We start from the raw sequence: 26,666 nt of genomic DNA, 5'->3' as shown, positions 1-26,666 counted from the left end.
GAGGAAGAAGGAATCTTCCCCAACACATTCTATGAAGCAAACATCATCCTGATACCAAAACCAGGAAAAGACCCAAACAATAAGGAGAATTTCAGACCAATCTCACTCATGAATATAGATGCAAAAATTCTCAACAAAATCCTAGCCAATAGATTACAGCTTATCATCAAAAAAGTCATTCATCATGATCAAGTAGGCTTCATCCCAGGGATGCAAGGCTGGTTTAACATACGCAAGTCTATAAACATTATCCACCATATTAACAGAGGTAAAAATAAAGACCACATGATCCTCTCAATAGATGCAGAAAAAGCATTTGATAAAATCCAGCATCCTTTTCTAATTAGAACACTGAAGAGTATAGGCATACGTGGCACATTCCTAAAACTGATTGAAGCTATCTATGACAAACCCACAGCCAATATTTTACTGAATGGAGTAAAACTGAAAGCTTTTCCTCTTAGAACTCGAACCAGACAAGGTTGTCCTCTGTCACCTTTACTATTCAGCACAGTGCTGGAAGTTCTAGCCAATACAATTAGGCAAGACAAGGAAATAAAGGGATCCAAATGGGAGCAGAGGAGGTCAAACTCTCCCTCTTTGCTGACGACATGATCTTATACTTAGAGAACCCCAAAGACTCAACCACAAGACTCCCAGAAGTCATCAAAAAATACAGTAATGTTTCAGGATATAAAATCAATGTCCACAAGTCAGTAGACTTTGTGTACACCAATAACAGTCAAGATGAGAAGCTAATTAAGGACACAACTCCCTTCACCATAGTTTCAAAGAAAATGAAATACCTAGGAATATACCTAACGAAGGAGGTGAAGGACCTCTATAAAGAAAACTATGAAATCCTCAGAAAGGAAATAGCAGAGGATATTAACAAATGGAAGAACATACCATGCTCATGGACAGGAAGAATCAACATTGTTAAAATGTCTATACTTCCCAAAGCAATCTACCTATTCAATGCCATTCCTATCAAAATACCAACATCGTACTTTCAAGATTTGGAAAAAGTGATTCTGCGTTTTGTATGGAACCGGAAAAAAACCCGTATAGCTAAGGCAGTTCTCTGTAACAAAAATGAAGCTGGGGGCATCAGCATACCAGATTTTAATCTGTACTACAAAGCCATAGTGCTCAAGACAGCATGGTACTGGCACAAAAACAGAGTCATAGACACTTGGAATCGAATTGAAAACCAAGAAATGTAACTAACATTTTACAACCACCTAATCTTTGATAAACCAAACAAGAACATACCTTGCAGGAAAGACTCCCTATTCAATAAATGGTGTTGGGAGAACTGGATGTCTACATGTAAAAGACTGAAACTGGACCCACACCTTTCCCCACTCACAAAAATTGATTCAAGATAGATAAAGGACTTAAATTTAAGGCATGAAACAATAAAAATCCTCCAAGAAAGCATAGGAAAAACACTGGAAGATATTGGCCTGAGGAAAGACTTCATGAAGAAGACTGCCATGGCAATTGCAACAACAACAAAAATAAACAAATGGGACTTCATTAAACTGAAAAGCTTCTGTACAGCTAAGGAGACAATAACCAAAGCAAAGAGACAACCTACACAATGGGAAAGGATATTTACATATTTTCAATCAAACAAAAGCTTGATAACTAGGATCTATAGAGAACTCAAATTAATCCACATGAAAAAAGCCAACAATCCCTTGTATCAATGGGCAAGAGACATGAATAGAACTTTCTCTAAAGATGACAGACGAATGGCTAACAAACACATGAAAAAATGTTCATCATCTCTATGTATTAGAGAAATGCAAATCAAAACAACCCTGAGATATCATCTAACCCCAGTGAGAATGGCCCACATCACAAAATCTCAAAACTGCAGATGCTGGCGTGGATGTGGAGAGAAGGGAACACTTTTACACTGCTGGTGGGACTGCAAACTAGTACAACCTTTCTGGAAGGAAGTATGGAGAATCCTCAAAGCACTCAAGCTAGACCTCCCATTTGATCCTGCAATCCCATTACTGGGCATCTGCCCAGAAGGAAGGAAATCCTTTTATCATAAGGACACTTGTACTAGACTGTTTATTGCAGCTCAATTTACAATCGCCAAAATGTGGAAACAGCCTAAATGCTCACCAATCCAGGAATGGATTAACAAGCTGTGGTATATGTATACCATGGAATACTATTCAGCCATTAAAAAAAAATGGAGACTTTACATCCTTCGTATTAACCTGGATGGAAGTGGAAGACATTATTCTTAGTAAAGCATCACAAGAATGGAGAAGCATGAATCCTATGTACTCAATTTTGATATGAGGACAATTAATGACAATTATGGTTATGGGGGGGAAACAGAAAGAGGGACGGAGGGAGGGGTGTGGGGCCTTAGTGTGTGTCACACTTTATGGGGGCAAGACATGATTGCAAGAGGGACTTTACCTAACAATTGCAATCAGTGTAACCTGGCTTATTGTACCCTCAATGCCCCAACAATAAAAAATAAAAAGAAAAAAAAACAAATAAAAACTGTTCCTATCTGAGAAATAGCTGGCTACTGAATTAGTTTTTAAAATGTCTCAATTGTGAATGTTTTTCAATAAAATATAATTCCTTATGGAAATGTTGTTCGGGGGAAAGCTAGAACCTGCACGAACATGCCTTTCTCTGTTGGGGCAAAGCAGGGAACCTGAAAAGGCTCGGGGTTTATGTTTTACGGAGGTGTAGGGGGTGTTTTGCAGAGCAAACCCCCACACTGACTGCTGTGGGGAGATGCCGAGGAATAAGACATGATCAAAATCTCAGCCTCTCCAGAGCCTTGTGAAGACTTGAGGGCACATAAAAGCCAGCACAGAAAGGAATATGACTGACTTTCACAGAGGGGGAACAGACACAAGTTCCAGCCGTTCAAGGGCAGCCACTCAACATGGAGTGGGAACAGGAGGTTTGTATGGAATAGGTCAGTGTAAGAATAAAGAATAAAACTTGGTCATGGACCCGTGGTACAGAGGAAGAGAAGGAAGCATGTCACGTGAGCCATCTTTCCGCCAAGCCTTTTACCTCCATATGTGTATCAATATATTGGAAATTTTTTAATTAAACATGATTTTCAAGTCATGCACCTTACAAGCCCTAATTATAGTCATCTCTTTTTACCCATGGGTTCCATTCCTATGTGTTTCGTGGATTCAATCAGGTCAAAAATATTCAAAGAAATAATCAACCACGAATGGATGGTTGCATCTGCACTGAACGCTTACAGACTTTCCTTGTCGTTATTCCATAATGATTCAGTACAACTATTGGCACAGCGTTTACATTGTGCTAGGTATGATAAGTAATGTAGAGATGATTTAAAGTATACAAAGAATATGAGTATGCTGCAAATACTACTCTATTTTATATTAAGAACTTAAGCATATGTGGATTTTTGTATCTGCAGGCAGGTTCTGGAACCAACCCCCATGGATACCGAAGAACAACTGCATGGTGTTGGACGTAGAGTAGTATTCAAAAACTCTTTCTAGTGACAATATTCCAGTCCTTAAAATGGTGTCCTAATAGTTGTGCATATGCATGTGTATGAACATGCATGTGTGTGCAGATATGTGCTCAATGCCTCCTAGGTATATGGTACATTTGTCTTTCTAGAAAAGCTGATATTGGGGGAAGCAAAATGCCCCCTCCCTCTCTAGCACAGCTGCAGTGGAGCTCACAGGCACCTTTCCTTCCGTGGAGGCTGCAGGGGGCTTTTCTGGTCAGAAGCAAGCACAGGGACAAACTGTTTAAAGCAACTCACCAAATGCCTCTCAAAGATTTAGATCTCCAAGAATGTGGGGAAGAAAGATGAGCACAACCAGTAACAAACAGCTCTCAGCTCCCAAATCCGCAGAGCCAGGGACCTCATCGGCCTGTGTTATTGAAGTAACATTCCCTGGGACTGTTACCTAAGCCTTCCTGACCAGAGCCCAGCACAACAGTAGCAGCCAGAGCTCCAACCTCTGAGCACCTCTCCCCTCCACCGGGCAGGAAACTGTTACTGAATATAACTGAAGGTAGGAAAAGAAGTCATCACTCCCATGTGTCTGATGGTTTCTAGGTCAGGTTCAGGGCGTCTCAGAGCGCCCAGCCTCTGTCCTGCCAGGTGGCCTTCACCTGTTCTGCCCCAGCAGACTGTGGGGAAGGATGCCACTTACTCGCCTTCTTAGCTGAGAAATCACCAAAATCTCCATCCTAATAGCTCTTTAAAAATAAGTCACATTTTTGTGTGGGTGGAGTTTGCCAAATGGATAGTGGGGAAGAAAAATACAAAGCAGAAAAAAGGTGAAAAAAAACAAAGCCACATTATCAGCCAGCTTTGATCTCAAGACTGTTTCATTACGGCACTCTGGGTTAAAAGGAGGAGAAGGAAAAAAAAAAAAAAAGCAACACTTCAGGCAGGAAATGTCTATTATTCAGAAATGTAATATAATTATGTGTCTGCTTGGCCCCGTTTATCAGCGGCGTTTTCTAGAAAGGATGTGGTGGAGTTAGACACATCATCTCCTTTCCTTGCCAGCTCCCCCAACCCTGCACCCCCTCCTCTCCCCGCAACCCTTTTTTTCCCTTCCTCCAGGACACTTCCAATTTCCCAGGTTTCGTGACCACTTACATGTCTTTCCTGAGTGTTTTTATATAGTGTAGGAAATTGGGTAATGAAAGCCAAGTCATACATTTCTGCTTTATGTTTCCAAAGAAGCAAGTGTGACTGTCAGGTTTACAAAAGATTGTTTATGTTCACTGGCGTGAAATGGGGAGCCAGCATTGGGAGCAGAGAGAGAGAAAGGCCGACCGGGCTGGGATGACAGCAATGCATTCATCCTCCACGCTACAGCAGACAAAGCGCGCTCCCTGCCTGACAGGGACCATAAATCATGGGCGGGAGTTGCTGTACCTACAGCTTATACCATTCCAGATGACAAACACACAATAATCCACCCGGCACACAGGCTTCCTCCCGGCCCTCCTCGTCCTCATCTTCCTCTGCTCTCCATCTCCCCTTCCTTTGCCCTTTGCCCCCAGCACCTTCCCCTCCACTCCACTCCCTGCTCTCTCCTGTCCCTTTCTCTCTAGGGCTTGTCTCACTGGCCTGCCCTTCACTCCTTTCTCCTGAGCCCTCTCCCACCTCCTTCCTGGAGGGTGACTTACTTCTTTGGGGGGAATTTCTTCATTGCTTCTCTTCTCTTTTTTTTTCATCGGTCCCTTGCTAGTCTCCCTTTATATTTTCAATCTTTTTTTTTTTTTTTGAGACAGAGTCTCACTTTGTCACCCTGGGTAGAGTACCGTGGCATCATCATAACACAGCAACCTCAAACTCCTGGGATCAAGCAATCCTTCTTGCCTCAGTCTCCAGAGTAGCTGAACTACAGGTGCCCACCATGATGCCCAGCTAGTTTTTCTACTTTTAGTAGAGACAGGGTCTTGCTCTTGCTCAGGCTGATCTTAAACTCCTGACCTCAAGCAATCCACCTGCCTCAGCCTCCCAGAGTGCTAGGATTACAGGTGTGAGCCATCATGCCCAGCCTGTATTTGCAATCTTTATTTCCTGTTATTCTATCTTTTTTTCTATCTTTTTTTCTTTCTTGCTTTATGTTTTCTCTGCCTCTCCCCCCACCATCCCGTCCCCCACCATCCCTTCTGGCTCACCCAGAACCGCAATCTGCTGAGAACAATTTGACCTCCCTCTCCCATGCCGCTTCCGTAGTATGGGAGCAAAGAGAGAAGAGAGAGGGAGGGCATGGTCTCCAGCAGCAGGGGCCCCAGCCCTGTGGCCATGCTGGACCCTGGGGGAGGACAGTGTGAAGGCAGAGGGGTCTGGCCTATGACCAAGTGATCTGGGCCGAGCTTGCCCCTCAGCAGTCATGGCAACTCGCGATCTGAGAGCCAGGGCAGGTCCCGCTCCCCTCAACAGACTGAGGGTCGGTGGGCCTTTAATTCTGGACATACCCAAGGTACAGTTCTATGTTTGAGTTTATTCTTCTCCAAGTCAAGCAAATTCTTTCCTCACTCAAGGTATTGCTAAGCTATCCAGAGCTTACTTTGGGACAACTCCAGAAAGGCATTCTCAGTGTTGGTACCTGCTATTGCTGCCTGTAATTTTATGGGGAACTCGGCAAATCAGAAAGGGTGTCTGTGTATGTCAGAGTCCCCCAATTTAGTCAATTGTGCCAGATTTTTTAGCAAGACCCTTGATGTGAAACATTATACCTGAGAGACTTCTCTCGCAGACCTTGTTCCCTGTGTGTAACTCAGCTCTCAAAGTTGAGCTATTAGGAAGGCCAATCAGAAGCCAACCCCTCAATGTCCCCTGTCCCCTAAGGAACACGCTCCTTTCCACCTAGTAATGGGACTCTTGTAAGCTAAGGGGTAAAATAAAGAAGAGAATCTTTGCTTTTAGTTCAAGCTCTTCAGACTAGGATTTGGAGTTCCTCCACAAGTGGTCACACCCTGATCCCCAGACTAGCTTGGCTGATAGCTCATTTCTTGCTTAAGTTCACATGAAGCACCAGAACCATTACATATAATCAGCAATGCAAACTTAGATCACACTGATGATGAAATAAACTCATGGCTTCCTAATGTCTTGTTCCTCCAAATTATTTTCACTCATTAATCCAATATTTTAAAATCCTAATCTACTAGTGCTCAAGGAATACTCAGTCAAGACTCCATCTTTCCAGGTCCTTGTGAATGATGCACCTTCATCCTTTTTGGAACTGGTCTGCCAGCTCCAGACCAGGCAGCTGGACCCCTAGACTTCTAGGACCAAAGTGAGTTTGGCCCTAAGTATAGGAGTGGTTGGCAAGGATGGGTAAGGCCACCAAAGAAAGGGATGTCCACACACCAAGTCAGAGACCTTCCTTCTTTTAATGTTCTCATGACTTAAGCAGAAGGAGTCTGTTTGACATTGGGTCAATTCAGACCTGAGCAAGGTAGGAACGGTGGAGGTGGTCCCTCAGGAGATAGTGGGGTTCAGCAGCCCTTATCCAGAGAGTTCCTGTGCAGTCCCACTGCCAAGATCCCACTGAAAGGAGAACAGCACATGTTGAAGAAAAGTGAGTGATCGTGTTCTGGGGTAATTAATGAAGCCTAGTGAGATAGCAACCAGCAATCAAACCAGACAGAGCACAACGCCCCCTGCCACCGGCCTCTGCTGTGACTTGCTGGGGAGGGGAGAAGGACTACCTGCTTGGACAACCCTGAAATCGATGCATTCTAATTAACAGAGGATTAACTCACCAAAGTGACAGCAGCTCCATTTGTATCAGTGGTTCTCAACCTTCCTAATGCTGCAATCCTTTAATACGGTTCCTATGGGTCGCAAACCACAGGTTGAGAACCACTGATTTATATCATTACCTTCAATGGGGCTTAAGGTTGGGCTATGGGGTTTATTCCATTTCTCTCCCCCCCCCACCTCAGCTTTTCTAATAGGGCCATGGCGAGATTTAAAGAGGGTAATTCCAAGCAAGGAGTTGTTCTACCGTCTCCCCAGTGCTGTCTTAATAGGCCCACTCTGCCCTCTAATTTGGCCTAGAAAACAGTGCAAGCCTGTTCCAGAAGAAGGATGACAGCCAGGGCAGCCCAGAGGCCACCAGGGCAAGCACGAGGGCCCCCACGCAGGCAAGGAACCGGCTCACAGATGCACCACCACGGATCAGGCAACAGTGCTGGAAGACCCTTAGAGAGCCCCTCATTTTACGGGTGAGGACCCCATGGCTGGAACAGAGGGAGAGCTATGCTCAAGACCGCCTGGCTCAGGAGCAGCAGAGCAGGACCCAGGCCTCCCAGAGTCGGGGCTCTCTCTGACACACCCCTCTTACTGCCACCTCCCCGCCATGACGACATGTGGCAGCTGCCACCAGGTACACTTGCTCTGGCACACAGCGCCCCACCATGCCAGCTGCTTCCTTTGGGTTGAGACATTTTCTCCTCTAATCATTTTTTATTATGATCAGTTTTGCTAATCATCTTTGTTAAAAATTTTTAGTTAGCTTACCATGGGTAAAGCTCTCTGCTACATGTTTTACCTGAGTTAATCTTCTCGACGTCATAAGGGGGTACTTCTTATTCATATTTTACAATGAAGAAACAGACTCAAAGAGATTAAGCGACTTGCCCAGACAGAAGATGACTAACCACTAAGCCCATTCTTTCAGCCACAAGCTATAATGCCATTTTCAAATCAAAATTACTCCCACAGGGTATTAAATTAAGCTCTTTGAATTTTTGTGTGGATGAATTTAACTGGAACTTGTGTGTGAAGAGACATTTCTCCAGCCCAGAGCATCCTGCAGCTACGAGAAAAGGCAAAGCCTCTCCCTCTTCTCCGGTTTTCCCCAGGCTCAAGTTCTGTGCCCACCTCCCACCCGCAGTGGATTCCAGGTGTGGGACTTATCGCCTCGCAAGGCCGACATTTATGACATAGCCAAACTGCCATAATGGGACAGCCTGCAGCTGTCCACTGGCAACCCCGCAGTCCATAGAGCCTTGCGGAAAACATCTACTTCCATCTCTTTCCTTGCCCTGGATATAGAATTCCTCTCAGCTTGAAAGACCTTGAATTATAATTGAATTAATTGGGCCTATTAGATTCCGGAGTAAGGGAGAAAAGAAGGAAATAAAAATGGGTCTTAGTCTCTCCTATTCAGGCCATTAGTCATTCCCTGCAGAATACAAGACCCAAAGAATAATCCCCTTCCCAAAAGCAAGGTGGGGCGTGGGGAGGTGGGCACAGCGATGCAGGCCAAGCCCCTTCTCAGCAGGGCTGCACTTGGCCCATCAGTCAGCGCCCGGATGAAAGGGCCGTAAAACCAACACGGCGCCCGAGACTGTGAAAATGCATGTCCTGATGTGTCGGGAATACCTGGCGCGCCTTTAACCTCAACTTCAGATGAACCAACGCGCCTCACAGCACATTTATATGCAAAGGCATATAATATGTCCCCGGTATCTAATTATCTGTCAACCTGAGGCAGTTTGTTTTCCAAATCGGCCTCTCGGCTGTGACTTTACGAGGTCATAAAGAAAACGATGCCACTCTGCACTGAAACGCAGGGAGAGCCTGGATCAACAAATTACACTCCTTAACAGTGTCTCCCGGAAAGAGAGAAGGCACAGCCCTGGTTCCTTACTCCCTGCCTTCTGGGGGACAGAGGAAGGGGCGTGTGAGCACAAGGTGACCCGACGAGAAGTTATGTCCTTCTCTGCCTCCCCTTCCTCAGCTCTGCAGCCCTCACCTGCAGTGTCTGTCCACGAGTCGGACGCCTCCAGAAACCCAGCAGGGGTGAAGTCTCCGTGGTCCTCAACAACACCCCTAGCTTTCTTGAATTGTCCTGTGGTCTGGGAGCTTCTTTGGCTCCAAGACCCCAAGGGCCTTCGATTCCAGAAGGGAAAACTTTAATCCATTCTATGTCCAATAAATAACTACGTCCACATCCTGCCGCTATCAACCCAGACATCAAGGTTCCATATTCCGCAGGAAAGTTGGTTGGAAGATACAGTATTCCAACCTCGTATCTGGGGAAGAAGGCATGGGTGACTCTTAAACTTCTAAGCAAGACGAGAAAATTCCTCCTCCCAACACAGGGAAGGTAGGTGGCAGCAGCAGCAGCAGGAATGAATCCTGCTGAATGTAAGTGAGGACATTTTTCTCCTGCCAGGCTCAGCACTGTAGGTGCACACACGTACACACACGGGGGCACACACATGTACACACATGTGCACGCACACACAGGTGCACACGGGCACACATGCACACACCCGGGCATACACAAAGTGTAAGGGCAAGGGGTGGTCCCAGCACATAATCTCCAGCTCCTCTTAGTCTTTTTCTGATCTTTAGCAGATTAATTAGGAAGTTTGTCAGGAACCAGCCGTGAGCTCCAGCCGCTCCTCTCTGGGAGCAGCAGCAGTGCCAGCGCAATCTAAGCCACGGGAATTCCTCTACCCACGCTGCTCCTATGATTAATGATAGAAAGGAATAAAAAAGGAGAGGTCAACAGCTGAGTGCAAAGCAAGTTGCTAGACAGGGAGTAATTGAGATACTTGGGTAAATATGATTAATAAGCTCAAACTGGCAGGGTGTGCAGTAAACAAGGACTAACCAGATGGTCGCCTCTCCTCGGAGGAGCCTGGGCACTTGGAGAGGGGGGGACGGGGAGGGGAGAGACTTGGGAGGTGTGACGGCATTGTTACTTTCTTTGGTTGGTCCTATCTGGAGGCAAAGGTTGGGGCCCAGGGAGGGATCAGGCCAGGGAGGTGGCTTGGAGATGTGCTCCTCTGATCCTGTCATCACAGGCACCAGACAAATAGCTGGGCCCACAAGGATTCCTGCTCAGACCCAAGGCTGCTCTTCCAAAGAGACTCTGGCCCCACACCCTCCCTTCTCTCTCACTCATCTGCTCAGACTGGTCACAGACAAGACTTCGAATGCGCAGGGTTGTGCTACCACATACCACAGACGGGGAGGCTTGAATCACAGAAACATACTGTCCCATAGTCTGGGATGCCAAAAGTTCAAGGTCAAAGTGTAGGCCAGGTTGGTTTCACCCTGAGGGCCACAATGGAGAGCCTCTTCCAGCCCTCTCCGCTCTGGCTGCCAATGCCTGGCTGGTCCTCTGTGATGCTCACCGGCTTATAGACACATCACCCTGGTCTCGGCCTTCATCGTCTCATGATGCTTTCCCTGTGTGTGTTTGTCCAAATTTTCCCTTTTCATCAGGACACAGTCATGCTAGGTTAGAGCCCACCTCATATGATTTCATCTTAGTTAATTATATCTTCAGCCACCCTACTTCAAATAAGATCACACTCTGAGATGGTGGGGGTTGGGGCTTCAGCATAGGAATTTGGAAGACGGGCATAACTCAACTTGTAATGGTCACTTCTGAGATTAGAAAGCAAAACCAGGGAACAAATTCCTACTCAGAAGGGACTTGAGGGCTAAAAATTAAAAAAAAGTGCACTGTCATAGTTTGCAAGGTGAACATGGCATGGACTCCCATTTCTCAACTCGCTGCTGAAAAATAAGCCTCCTTCAAATTTTCAATGGTGCCTTGGAAAGAGCATCCCTTTCTGTGTGATGTTGGGGACACAGTCTGACGGTGTGTTGCCTGATGTCCTGTTTAACAAGAAATATCTGCAGGTCCTAGAAGAGGCAGCTCAGAAGATTTGCCTTAAACAAGCAGAGACACGCGGAGACAACCTCATCCACAGCCGTGGACAGCTCCAAACTAAAGACAAGGTGTTGCTGGGGAGATGGAAGACGTACAAGTTAGTCTCTGCCCTGAGGAGCTGACAGTCTGAGCTCCTGTTCTAGTTTCCTGTGGCTGCTGTAACTAATGACCAGAAACTTAGTGGCTTAAAACAGCAGCAACTTATTCTCTCACAGTTCTGGAGGTCAGAAGTCCAAAATCAACACCTTGGGCTGAAATCAGAGTATTAGCAGGGCTGTGCTCACTCCAGAGATGCTGGGGGAGAATCTGGCAGCCCCTGCATCCCTTGGCTTGTGGCTGCATCACTCCAGCTTTCGAGGCTGGTATCTTCACATCTCTGTTCTGTTTTTGCATCCTCTTCTCAGTGTATAAAATTTCCTTCTTCCTCCCTTTTGTAAGGATGCATATGTTTTCATTTAAGGCTTTCCTGGATAATCCAAGACAATCTTCCCCCCCCCCCCATCTCAAGATTCTTAATCACAACTATAAAGTCCTCTTTTTTATTTATTTTATTTATTTTTTTTTTTTTTGCAGTTTTATGGCTGGGGCTGGTTTTGAACCCACCACCTCTGGCATATGGGGCTGGCGCCCTACTCCTTTGAGCCACAGGCATCGCCCTAAGTCCTCTTTTTTTTTAACCTGCCACATTTCCCATAGGACTTTACCCCCAATCACTTCTCAATTGGTCTGTGAGGACCAAAACAGCCTAGTATCTGTCCCCATGTCTCAGCTAAGGGAAGCCAGGTGTGTGTGTGTGTGTGTGTGTGTGTGTGTGTGTGTGTGTGTGTGGCGAAGTGCAGGTTCTCACAAGTCAGAAGCAGGTGTTGATGAGGACTCCTTATATACTTACTCTGTTCCTATAAACCAGTTCCTTATCTGTCATCTATCAAATATCTATTAAAAAATATCTCAAACGGGGTGTTGGGAATGATAGGGTTGCCAACTTTTGTGTAGCTAACTAAAGGAAAAGTTTTTTGAAACCTATCATGTAGCCTGTAATCTTAGGACTCTGGGAGACTGAGGCTGGTGGATCAACTGAGCTCAGGAGTTCAAGACCTGCTTGAGCAAGAGCAAGACCCTGTCTCTACTAAAAACAGAAAAATTAACTAGGCACCATGGTGTGTGCCTGTAGTCAAAACTATTCAAAGAGGATATTTTGAGCCCAAAAGTATGAGGTTGCTGTGAGCTATGGTACCATGGCACTCTACCCAGGGCAACCGAGTGAGACTCTGTCTCAAAAAAAAAAAAGAAAGAACCTATCATATATTTTTATCTCATAAAGGAAGATACCTCAATTGTAAAAACCAAAGTATGAGAGACTAATCTCTGTTCTCTAAAAAAGACAACTGGCAACCTTAGACCCTCATACACACCACCCTGTTCTTTATGTATTGTGCCCCGGGTTGTGACAATCTACTAAAGATCTGCTACTGAGCAAACCCTTCTCTGCACCGGGGATCTGCTGTGAACTGATGACTCGGTTGGGTGTCTCCCAAGCAAAATGCCCACAGATGCTCCCAGAGACCAAGGGGAGAGAAGGGAGGGGCCAAAAGGAGGCCTTGCCGTCATCCTCCTGCTCCATCAGAAATGTCCTCAAGGGCAGCGCCTGTGGCTCAAAGGAGTAGGGCACTGGCCCCATATGCTGGAGGTGGTGGGTTCAAACCCAGCCCCAGCCAAAAACAGCAAAAAAAAAAAAAAAAAGAAACGTCCTCAAGCCCCAGAGGCCAGGGGGAAATGGACCAGACCAGGCTGGAAGGCCGAGAAGACCATGGAGCCTGGCCGCCAGGGCATCCAGCCCCCTTGTTGCCTGAAGACAAGTCACATCAGAAGCCTTCTCACCCCAGGTGGGGTTTCTCTTTGCAGGGACACTCAACAGGAGAGGAGTGCAGTAACCCAGCTGGTGAACCCCGTTCTGGTCACTTTTCTTCTCTCACCCTGAAACAAAGTGAAGTGATTACAAAGCAAAAAGTGAACAGCATCATCACAGAATTATGCCGTAGCAAAGACTCTGCTGAGAATTTTAACCACCCTTCCAAAACATCAAACTAGTGTGATAAAAATGTGTCAAAGGGTCTATGAACCAAGTGTATGGTGCCCCATAGGGCCTGGCTGGTTTCTGCAGCTCCAGGTGAGGGGGTTTCTAGCTACTGTGTGGACAGGAGGTCCAGACAGGCAGCTGGGGGGCGACAAGGGCCAGACTGTGAAGAGCATAGTGTGTCCCACAGATACACTGGAGGAGACACAACCCGAAGGAAGCCTCCATGAACCTGCTGGTCCCATGCTGGGCAGTTTTGGCGGCGAAGACCTGCCATGTTTTTTGCAGTGCCTGGCACGTGGGTCATGGGGACTGATCAAGCCAGGGCTCTTGAGTGTGGCCGCTTAGCATGTGGGCTTGGTAGCGCTTGTGAAACCAACGCCTCATGAAACAAACAGCTGACTCAGCATTTGAATGCATGAAAATAAAATAGACTTGCCCAAACTGATGGCACAGTCCAGGGCAAGTGAGACCCCTGCTTCAAGGCATGCTGAATTCACCCCATGGGATGTCTGCTGGGCCGGGCTGACCAGGTGGGGCTTCTCTGTATGCCGCCACCACCACTCACCCACCCAAGAGCTGGCCACAGTCTCCACACTCCCAGCCTCCAATTCTACCCTACTTCTACCTGGCGGGGGGGGTGGCACCAGGACAAAAGAGTCCCCTCCATCGCTCTGGAAGTTTTTCCTATGCTTTCCTCTTTATAAGAACCACGTGAGTCAAGGAAAAAGGAAAGACTCACAGGTTAACCCGATGCTGGGGCATGTCCATTCTTGATCATTCACTTCAAATGCCAGTGATGTGCTGTTCAGATTAAATTCCATTTAAAGTCCACTGGCTGGGGGCATGATTCAGGATAACATCCTCCCAACTGCCATCACAAAGTTTTAGGAGAGACTGCCCATTTCAAAATAAAATCAGAAAACGAGGTTATCAGGGGCTCTGGCCCTGACGGCTTCCCTACAAAGGAATCCTTGTGGTAGGCGGACTTCTAAAATGACACGCACTGGTCTGCGGTTCCTGGTGTGCGCCTCCTGGTAAAATCTCTTCCTCTGAAGTGCAGTATAGATCTGGTGACTCACGTCCAGTGAATGGAATCTAGTGAGGGGATGGGCTGTCTCTTTACAAGTTAGGTTATTATAACCTACGGCTGTTTCCTCTCTCTCCTTCTTTCTCCCTGTCTCTCTCTGTGTGTCATATGAAGCAAACTGCTATGCTGTTAGCTTCTTTAGCAGCCCTGTGGAAATGTTCACATAACAGGGAACTGGGGGCAGCCTCCTGCCAGCAGCCACTAACACACTGAGGCCCGCAGGAACTGAGTCTTGCCAACAACTACTTGATGAGTCTAGGGGTCAATCTGCCCCCAGTGAAGCTTTAAAATGACCCCCAGGCCCAGCCAGCACCTGGCTGGCAGCCCAGTGAGAAACCAAGAAGCAGAGGGCAGGGGTACATGACACCCAGATTCCAGACCCACAGAAACTATGGTTTTTTTTTTCAAGTTGCTAAATTTTGGGATAACTTGTTATGTAGCCTTAGATAACAAATATATCAATTAGTGGAAAAGACAGTGAAGGAATAGACAGATACACTCAGAAAGCTTAACACTAAGAGGAGGTTAAAAGTTTTGCTGTTAGTATAACATCTCTGGGCAGGGATGGGCAGGAATGGGCCTTCCCAGTGGACAGCCAGGCTTCCATGGGACATTAGAGCACAGGCCCTGGAAAAGAGCTCCATGATTTGTTCCCATATGCTAAAACTCTACTATTGGTCTTTTCTTTGCCTTCAAATTCTTTCCTCTGATTAAAACACACTAAATTTGAAGTTAGAAAACACAAAATCGAATCTAGCCCCAGCACATTACTTTATTAACTGTGTGATTTTTGATGAGCACATTTACACATACCTCAAACTATATTTATGAAATAAAAATATGAATTTTGAAAAGTTGTTTAGCTTTTCTATGCCTTTATTTCATTTTAAAGTAAGAATAAATAATGCCTGCCTTATTATATAACTCACAGTGTTCTTGAGATGATTAAATACAATAATATGATTGTAAATGTCTTTGCAACTGTGAAGAGCTCTACACACAAAAAAGAGCATTTTAAATCCTCTTTCATGTGCTTTCCCATGTGGGAACACACTCAATGGTCATTAGACTGTTATATGCATAAAGTCAGATGGACTTTTATTTTTCCCAGAAGTAGTTTTAGAGGAGATGGAGTCAAGCATCTGGAGGGGGGACCTAGACCACCCCAACTTCACAACTTTTAAAGGTTCAGTCCCAAGAGCAGCGATGTAGGAGTTTGATGCTGACTCTCAAGAGGGCCCTTGCCGGGGAGGGGAGGCTGACAGCAGGTCATGATTTCCTCGGTAAGAGAGTTTTCTTGTGCTCTCTGCTCTGCATCTCCCAGAGAGGTGATTTCTCTCCCTTCTCCTTTGTTTCTGTCTTCCTATAAAACACACTGTGGCACAAAGAGCCACGTACACAAATCAATTGCAATCAGCTGTATTTCTCTCCTGATGTTAAAAGACTCGTAAAGGAAAACGCACTTGCTTCAAACACCCTTCCCTGACACTAAATCAACTCTCCACTGGTGGTGGAATCCCTGCACAAATTGAGCTGGCCCCTCACAAGACCAACACTTACCAGTATAAATCCCAGGCCTGTGAGCTGTCTGGTTGTATTACTAGAAAGAGCTGATCTGGTGACCGAGTTTGTGGGCACTGGTTTCATCTCCTCAACGTATAGTTGAAGCCAGGACACTTAGCAACTCGCTTTCTAGTGAGTGATATGGCAGCTGACAGAGTAAGGGCTACCCTTACCCCATCACACCTCACTCCTGCACCTCCAGGAAATCTCAGTCAGATCTGCTGTCTTCTGCAGAAATGTCCAGGCTTCCTGATCATAAATTGCATAAAGATGATGGTTCTCTGATCCAAGACAACTCTGTTTCTTTAATGCCAGCAAGGCATGCCGCCACCTGCAGGAAATTGCCTACTTTCTCTTATTTGTATCTGCTTGCTAACTCAGTTTCCCCATTTGCACAATGGAAATATTGATGTCTTCTCCATTTCATAGAAAGAAATAAGATTTGAAAGCATCTCCAGAAATACCAACCCTTTCCTTTTAACTATCTCTACAAGGTCACGCAACTTTTCCTTTTGTCCTTTTCACATTGCCATCCACCAACCAACCTTCCTACCACCAAACCAGGAAGTTTTGTGGCAGTGGATCTGTGCTGTGATCATATTTGCATGCAGAATGCATGTTGCCAACTAATTTTATTTCCACATGCACATAAACAAGGTGATGGTAAATATAATGCAATCAAAACAAAGATACTCAGTGTGGTTTACATTTCGTTATATCCAGCACTTTGATGCTTTATTTTTAAAATGAAGATAGATGATGTCAGCAAGAGAAGAAAACAGTTGGGGAATTCAAAATTTGGCTTATATTCAAGTCTATTTATTTTAGCACCTCCACTTTCCACAGAGAAACGACCTCCCCTAGATGGCTCCTTTCTTCGTTGATAGTGGACATCAGTGGGAGACAAGGTCATGATGCCAAGCATTTTGGGATGGGCCTGGGCAAGCTGGACTGGGTGCGTGCAAACTCAGTAGTGATTCTCGGCGTTAGAGCCACGTGCCAGGTTTGGCCTGAAGGGGCTATAGGAAGTTTTTGTTCCCCAGGAGAAGTCTGAGAGAGACCTTCAAGGGTAAGTGGGATTACTAGGCAGAGGAGGCAAGAGCAGACATTTGGAGAAGAAGCAAGAGCCTAAGCAGAAAGAGAGTGCTCAGAGTTTTGGGGACAGGGAACAGACCTGGGAGACAATAGCAGGGTCTCATGATTTCTTCTGGACAAGACCCTGAAGATTTCTCAGCAGGGCAGCGAGTGCCATGATCAGAGCTGCATTTAGACCGTGATGGGGCACATGGTTCAGGAGCTGCTCAGAGCCCTCAGCAGGGATCCAAGAGAGGATTCTGGGTCACAAGCTGTCCCAAGGCCAAGCACAGAGTGAGGACTGGCAGGATTTCTGAGCATATTTAAGACAGAAACTTTGCTTATCACAAGCTAGATGTTATGCCTTAATTACAAGTGTTCCTAAGAACTAAATATTGAACTTGCATCCCTGTTGCTTTGAAAATGCATGATGTCTAAGACCCAAGGGCACACATGACTACCCAATGTGCATTATCTGCTGACTGCTCCAGTGAAGACCGGGCGTTCAGCTGAAGCAAACAACACTCGAGCGGACAGTGGGAGTGGGAATAGAGCCCTTTTTAACAAGTGTCCTGGTCTCCCCACACTTCTGACCTTCCCTCCATTATCCAGGTCTGCCCTCGTCCATGAACCTTCTACAACACACCCTGGACATGCCTTAGGAAGTTTGAAAGTAAATTCAATCAACCTGTCACTTTGTTCACACCAAACAAGAACAAAAGGCTGGGCTAACTGGGATTGAACGACATTCATCTTTCAATCTTTTGTGCTGCTTGTCATGGCACTGGGTAGACAGATAATAAAATTATTCTTTCCATCATGTAAGGAATTAAAACAAAGAGCCAGTACCGGCTTGAAAAAAATGCTCCATGAACCGTTATACTAGTTCATCACGTGGATCCCAGCTCTAGATGGGAGGGAGGCAGCTGAGACTGAGGGCAAAATTGCAACTCATTGGCACAGCACATATTTTTCCAATATAAAAGCAAATGGAGAAATCCATAAATAAATTGACTATATAATAGTGTCCCTTTATATTACCACCTCACTTTCCCAAGGGGAAAACCAAAAAAAAAAAAAAGCTTTCTTTCCACAGCCCCCATAGAAAAATCTCATTGCTTCTGAGTGATCGTACAGCAGCAACAGTAGTCCATATCTATTTAAAATACACACGCAGCCCTGCACCCAGGCCCCCCTGCACAGACGACCCCGCGACTAGCATGAGCCCCGACTGCAGAAGCAGCTGCCACGTAATTACGACTTCTCATCACACGTGTAGGGAAACAAGTTGTGGCGTTTGGGAAAGGTCTGCAAAAATAGGTGTCAGACCTTAACTAATAGTGATTGTCCTTCTATTCTACTGTAATTTACATTTAATTCACACATTTCATTTCCATTTAAAATATGATTACAGTGTTTTGAAGCACATCTCACCTGTCCCCTCGAATTACAGAGAAATGAAAGTAACAGGGAACTGCAGGAACCAGGAAGGCTGCCGAGCCCTTGGCCATAGGATCAGGGCCAGCACGCTGCCTCTCGGGGTGTCAGAGGAGGGTGAATTCAGGAGCAATGGGGCCATGGGGGAGGGGAGAGGGAAGCCCAGGGCCCAGAAGGCATGAGCGGATGGGAGGGGTGGGTGTGGTGACAGGCCCTGAAGAGGGGAGTGGCCCACTGAAGATCTTCTGAGCACTCCAGCGGGCTTGTTTTATAAATTCATTATTTTCTGGCAGAGTGCCCACCTTCTAGTTCATTCATTTCAGGTTCATGACCTAATCCTAAATATATGCAGCAGGAAGCAGGTGCCTGTTAACTCCGAGGTCTGGTTTTCTCTGCCCTGGAGGCAGCAGAAAGAGGAGGGGAGAGAGGAGGGCACCGGCTTCCAGGCCTTGATCCCTACTGGATATGGGACACCCTTCAAAACACATCCCCGCCCCGCCCTCTGTCCTGCACCAGGGCTTCTGCAGCTGTTGGCAGCAGGTGACATCAGAGGAGCAATTTATAGCACAAGATTCTTCAGGAATTCAGTGACCAAGCCCCTACAGGTGTACCAGAAGATGGCCTTGCCTTAGAATGAATTCTAGCCAACAGCACCTGATTCACAGCAGGATTTTGGTGCCTGCTCAAAAGAAGAGGTAAGGATCCTTTGCCCAGTCATAGCAGTCCCCAAATTCTGTCCTAAAACTCCTGGGAAAGGCAATGCAAGCATCAAGAGACTCAACAAACGTTAACAAAGCACCTCGGTAAAATTAGTACCAACCAAGGGAACAATTAGTTCAAATCTGCACTCTCTTCAAAATTCCCGTTCCCCAAAAGGTAAATTAAAAATTTACCTTTTGTTTTCTAGAAAAAAGTAAAATAGACACCAGAAGAGAGGAACTCCCCACGTTCCTACTAGGCATACAAATCTACTTATGCTCCCACCCTCTGCTCTTTCCCTTCTCTTACAAGAAAATAATTTTCCATTCTCCCTGAGGCCAATCCTTGGATTTGGGCTTTGCATATCATATTCTTCCACCTTGTCGTGTTTTCATATTCATTCTGTTTATCCCCTTCTTTCTTGTGTATTTAACTTCTCTCTTTGAATTGGATCATTCCCAATGGCTTTAAAACATGCACCTGTCTCTCAGATTAAAAAGAGAAATGCCCTCGACTCCTCACCTCCATCCAGCTTTGAACGAATCACTCTCCTGCCATTTAATGCCAACTTCTCAAAAGCATTATCTCCATGGCGGCAGAGGTGGCTTGTTGCCCAACGAGTGTCGCAGCCCTCTTCCTATCACAGGGAGTTGGTGGCTGCCCAGGCAAAGATTATATTTCCAACCTCCCTTGCATCTAGGTATAGGCCTGTAATTAGTTCTACTGATGAAGTATGAGCAGAAGTTGTGTGTCACTTCTAGGCAAAGGCTTTAAGAAGGAGGCTTCTCTGCTGCTTCCCGTGACTAGTCGGATGCACACAGCTGTGGTTCTGAGGTCCCACCAGGGGAGGATGCCACCATAAAAAGGGTGAAGGTGGGTTCCCTGGATCACACCAAGAAAGAACACTGCCCACCAACCAAGAACACCCACATGCAACTGCTAGGACAGCAAAACATCAACTTTTATTTTGTGAAGGCACTGAAATGTTGGTATTTATTTGTTGCAACATCTAGTATTGCTTTAAACCAATAAACTCACCTTCCAATCATTCCTCCATTCACTCCAATCTAGTTTCCAATGTGTTCCTGGGGAAGCAGATCTCTATAAAACCACCAGTAGTTTCCAGGTTACTTCATGCAATGGATACTTTTTAGTCTGGATTCTACCTGACCCCTCAACAGCATCCCACAGAGTTTGGCCCTCCTCTCTTCTTAGCAGACTGTTCTGTCTTAGTTTCCATGACACAAAACCTTCCCTCCCAGTTGCTCCTCAGTCTCCCTCACAGGCTCAGGTATTACCACTTTATCTCAAGATTCTACTATCTTGATCACTGTCTCTATGAGTGTTAAGTTAATTGGAGCTAGACTTACCCACCTGCTGTAGTAAACAGTTAGAAAATTGCAAACATTGCATTAACAGCTAATTTCACACATTTAAAAATAGGCATCACAGGCTGCCATCTCTGAGAGAAAAGAAGTAAACCAGGTGAGCCTACAATCACCCCAACTTTTGCCAGAAAGTGCCATCTAGATTGCTTTACAGGGGAGGAAATTCTGGCAGAGCACAATGGTTTCACTGAGCCCACAGGACAGAAATCAAATTTGGAGAAGCCAAGGTGACTTGAATTTACAGTGCAGAACAACAAAGAAGAAGGTGCTGGACAGAGAAAGGAGTACTGAGTACCCCAAGTATTTGGCCAAATACTAAGGTGACACTCCATGAGCCAGGCAAGGAGTAACTATTAGGGTACTATAAGCTAAACATTTCCCAGAGCTCACCAAGGGCGGGGAATTGATTGAACATATCAAGTTCTAATCAAACAGACTGGCAAGACCCTGTTGAATACTCAGGACACTCAGAAGAGACTTCACTTCTCAGGTCACACCAGAGAAGCATTAATACACTAGTCCCAGAGTAAAGGCTCCTAATGAAGCTTAAAAACAAGCTTTCATGAATTAAAGTGATCTATAAGGCATTAAACTACAAGCCAAAATGAACTTCACGGCTTATAAATGGATACAACAAAATCCAGGCACTCGACATTATATATTCTAAATGTCCAAAATCCAATCAAACATTATTATACATGAGAAGAATATTCTGGAATAGAAAAGACAACAGACTTACAAATAACAAAGATGATGGAGAAAACTGAAAATATTTTTAAACTGTTGTATAAGTATGTGCAAAATTTTTAAGTAAAGCATGAATCAGTGAGCACAAAAGGAAATATAAAAACCAATAAAATATTACTTTCAGAGGTAAAAAAATGTCACTGGAGATCGCACAGCAGATGCACTGCAGGGAAATGATCAGTGAACTTAAAAATAATAAGAGAAACTATGTAAACTAAAAGAGAGGGGAGAGAGACCAAAAAAAAGTGAGCATAGCCTCAATAACCCAAAAAGAGTCCCAAAAGGATGTGGAATGTAGAAAATTTTTGAAGAAGCAATGATCAAATTTTTTCCAAATTTGATGAAAGCTATGAACCCTCAAATCCAAGAAGGTCAATACACCCAACAGGATAAACCCACAGTACATAATAATCTAATTGATAGGCGGCACCTGTGGCTCAAGGAGTAGGGCTCCGGTCCCATATGCCGGAGGTGGTGGGTTCAAACCCAGCCCCGGCCAAAAACCACAAAAAAAATAAATAATCTAATTGATAAATACCAGTGACAAAGAGCCATCTTAAAAGTTGCAGAGTAAAAGGACATACTCCATACAGGCAAGAAAGATAAGAATTACCGCATTCATCTCATTAGAAGAAATGTAAACCAGAAGACAATAGAAAAGAACTTTCGTATACTGAAAATAACTGACAACTCAAAATTCTATATCTAGGAAAAAAATGTGATTCAAAACAAAATAAAAACTACCTCACACAAAAATAAAGAGAACTCATTGCTAGAACTAGACAACAAGACATGTAAAAGGAAGATTTTTAAGGCAAAGGTAAAATGAAACCGGTGACGTCTCAGGTCTGCATAAAATATGGAAGAACATGGAAAAGGGAAATATGTGGCTAAATAGGAAAAACACAAACAACCAATAGAAAATATTTTGTGCAGCTTTATGTCAATAATTTGGCAACTCTGATTAAATTTTCAAATTCATATAAATTTTTAAATATTTTTAAATTATTAACTAATAATTTGATTCATCAATGTCACAGGGTACAAGGTTAATATTCAAAAAACAGTTGTACATTGTACAGTAGCAACAATAATTTGAAAGTGAAATTTTTAAAATGCCATTTGCAATGGCATAAAAATATAAATATTTAAGGATAAATTCAATAAACTCTGTGTAAGCCTTATATGGCTGAAAAAACTTAAAGAAGACCTATATCAGTATAGAAATACAATAGAATTGCCATAGCCCGACCACCTCCCTACACTGACCAGCTCCTTTAGTTGACCTAATTTTCACAGACCAGACGCACACCATGTGTACCTATCAGTACAGGAAGCCTCATTCCTTATGTTGACCAGTTTGTTACAGTCCCTTGGGTGGTCACCTTACAAAGGTTCTCCTGTATATGACATTCATGCCTTAGAAGACTTTATATTGTTCAAATGTCAATTTTTCTTCAAATTGATCTGCAGATGCAAGGCAATCCCAAACAAAATCCAAGCTGGAGATTCTTATAAAAATCAACAAACTGACTTTAAAATATGATGAAAATTCAAAGGGCCTGGAATAACCAAAATATTTTTTAAAAAAAGAAAGAAAACATATTGTTATTAAATTTTAAGTCTTTTTAATTTTGTGAAGGCAAAAATATGGAAACCTAATTAATACATACATATGTAAAAATTAAAATTAAAAAAGAAAGAAAGAAAACATTTGAAAGATTTAACCACCTGATTTTAAGACTTATTTTATAGCTACAGTAATCCCTAAACATTGATATACTATAGATCAATGGTACCAAATAGAGACTACAGAAGAAACCCATCTACCTATATATGGTCAACTACTTTTGACATAGATAACAATATAATTAAATGCAGAAAGAATAGTCATTTTAGCAACAGTGCTGGAATAACTAAATAACTTTTTTTGTTGTTGTTGTTGTTGCAGTTTTTGGCTGGGGCTGGCTTTGAACCCGCCGGTGCCCTACTCCTTGAGCCACAAGTGTCGCCCTAAATAATATTTTTTTAAATGAAACTCATCATTCACAAACATTCACATACATTAACTAAACATATATCATCAACATAAATGTAAAAGCTGAAATTAAAAACTTCTGGGAGAAAATCTAAAACAAAGATTTCTTAACAAATTAGATTTCATCAAAATTACAAATTTCTGTTCTTTTGGATTATCAAAAAAACAAAAAAGGAAGAGAGTCATCACAGATTAGCAGAAAATTATAGATATGTATGACCACGAACTGTTATCCAGATTATCTAATCATATACAGTAGTGATGCTATAAGCTTAGAATAGATTTGAGAAATTCCAGTCACCTAGTAATGTTGCAGCTTTTGTAACTTCATTAGGAATGCAACACGCATCGCTCCCATATTGGTGGTGATGCTGGTGTAAGCAAACCTAATGCAGTGCCAGTGATATAAAATACAGCACATTTTTACGTATTATGTGTAACCTCTTACATAGAATACACAATACTTGATATAATAAATGACTATGTGACTGGTTTATGTATACTATACTCCACTTCACATCATTATTTTAGAATATACTCCTTCTACTTATTAAACAAAATTAACAGCAAAACAGCGTCAGTGTATTCAGGAGGTATCCAGAACAAGGCATTGTTATCACAGGAGATGACACCTCCACACGTGTTGTTGCCCCTGAAGACCTTCCAGTGGGACAAAATGTGGAGGGGGAAGACAGTGATAATGATGGTCCTGACCCTGTGTAGGCCTAGGCTAATGTGTGTGTTTATTTTTCAGTTTTTAACAAAAAACTTTTGAAGTAAAAACATAAATTTAAAAATAGGAAAAAAACTTATAGAATAAGGATGTAAAGAAACAAAATATTTTTGTACAGTTTGATAATGTGTGTCTTAAGCTAAGTGTTATTACAAAGGAGCCAAAACATTTTTAAAAAATTAAAAAGTTTATCAGGTGAAAACGTTAACAGTAAGTGGCCGGGCAGAGTGGCTCACACCTGTAATCTGGGAGGCTGAGGCAGGAAGATCCCTTGAGCCCAGGAGTGAGACCAGCAAGGGCACAAGTGATATGGCACCTCTACTAAAAGTAGAAATATTATCCAGTTTTGGTGGTAGGTGCCTGTATTCTCAGCTACTGGGGAGGCTGAAGCAGGAGGATCGCTTGAACCCAGGAGTTTGAGGTTGCTGTGAGGTAGGCTAACACCCCAGCACTCTAGCTTGGAAGACAGAGCAAGATTCTGCCTAAAAAAATAAACAAATAAATAAAAGCTATAGTAAACTAAGATTAACTTATTATTGAAAAAAGAAAAGTATTTTTTATAAATTTAGTGTAGCCTAAGTGTACAGTGTTTATAAAGTCTGCATGCAGGGATGCCCGCCTGCATTCCACAGGCCGCATGAAGATCACGTGAGGACTGTTTTGCTTATCTGTGCTATCAGATATCACAAAAAGTATGCATGGACTTTTTTTTGCTCATCAGTTTTTGTTAGTGTTCATGTATTTAATGTGTGGCCCAAGATAAGTCTTGTTCTTCCGATGTATAGCAGAAAAGAGTAACAGTAGACACTCCTGGTACAGTAATGTCCAGTAAATGTCCTCGGCACTCACATTCACTCACCACTCACACCCTGGCTCACCAAGAGCAATTTCCAGCCCTTCATGTACCAATTTTTGTCTTTTATAACTTTTTTCTGTACCTTTTCTATGTTTGGACATGTTTAGATACACGAATACTTACTATCGTATTAATATCGTCTGCTGTATTCAGGCAGTCACATGCTGTATGGGTTTTCAGCCTACACCGAGTAACCGAGGTGTGCAGTAGGCTGCATCATCTAGGTTTGCGTTAGTACACTCTATAGTATTGCAACAACAATGAAATCACCTAACAATGCATTTCTCAGAATGTATTCCAGTTATTAAGGAATGTGTGACTGTATTCAGAGCTCCTACAACTCATTACTAAGAAAAGACAAAAAGCTCAATGAAATAATATACCAAATTATGAATCAGACACTTCATAGAAGACCCTTAACCTTAGTCATCAAACCAATACGAATTAAAATCACTAAGAGATACCACTATACACCAGGTAGAAAGACTAAAATTAAAAAGACTAACAATATCAGGTGGCGCCTGTGGCTCAAAGGAGTAGGGTGCCAGCCCCATATGCCAGAGGTGGCAGGTTCAAACCCAGCCCCAGCCAAAAACTGCAAAAAAAAAAGGGTTGACAATATCAAGTATTGGCAAGGATGTTTGGAAACTGAAAATCTCATATTATTGCTGGTGAGACTAGAAAATGATGCAACCACCTTAGCAAATTTTTGGCTGTTTCTTATAAAGTGTATGTGTACCCTAGCACACAGGATTTTCAGCCCTATTTATTTACTCAAGGTAAATAAAAACTGGGCCACACAAAGACTGGTACACAAATATTCATAGTAGCTTTCTACATAACAGCAAAACATGGGGAAAATGCAAATGTTTGCCAACAGGGTGGATGGTTTACATCATCTGTGGCACGTCTGCACAATGGAATACTAGTCAGCAATGGAAAGAATGAGCTTCTGAGACACGCAATGGTTTAGAGGAACCTAGACAACATTTTGCTAAGTGAAAAAAGCCAGACACAAAATAGTACCTGCCTCGTGGTTACATTTGTGTGAATTCTCAAATAAGCAAAACTAATCTCTAGTAACAGAAAGCAGATCAGCAGTTACCTGGGGTTAATTTGGGGAAAAGATATCAGTTGACTCCAAATGAGACATAAGAGAAATATTGGGGGTTGACTACAGTAGTGGTGGTTACATGGGAGTATACAGTTGTCAAATATCCTCAAACTGTACATTTCAAATGGGTTGCACATTGTTGCCCATAAATTATATTGATTTAGAAATAAAAATTTAAAAAAACAATAGATGCTGGCATGGATACAGAGAGAAAGGAATGCCTATATACTGTTGGTGGGACTGCAAATTAGTACAACCCCTATAGAAAACAGTATGGAAAGGCCTCAAAGAACTAAATGAAGACCTACCATTTGATCCAGAAATCCCACCTCTGGGTATTTACTCAAAGAAAAAAAAGTCATTTTATCGAAAAGATACCTGAACACAAATGTTGATTGCAGCACAATTCACAACTGCAAAGGTATGGAATCAACCCAAGTGCCCATCAACTGATGAGTGGATTATCTAAATGCGGTATACAGTGTGGGATACGATTCCACCACCAACAAGGATGAATTAAGACCTTTTGCAGCAATGTGGGTGGAACTGGAGACCATCAGCCTATGTGAAGTATTTCAAGCAGGGTTTTTCAACCTTTCTTATCTCACAGAACCCTTGATCTTATAGT

Source organism: Nycticebus coucang, chromosome 24, assembly GCF_027406575.1.
Source record: "Nycticebus coucang isolate mNycCou1 chromosome 24, mNycCou1.pri, whole genome shotgun sequence".
NCBI classification, from domain to species: Eukaryota; Metazoa; Chordata; class Mammalia; order Primates; family Lorisidae; genus Nycticebus; species Nycticebus coucang.
The sequence above is the reverse complement of the archived record's forward strand: the minus strand, read 5'-3'. Positions refer to the sequence as shown.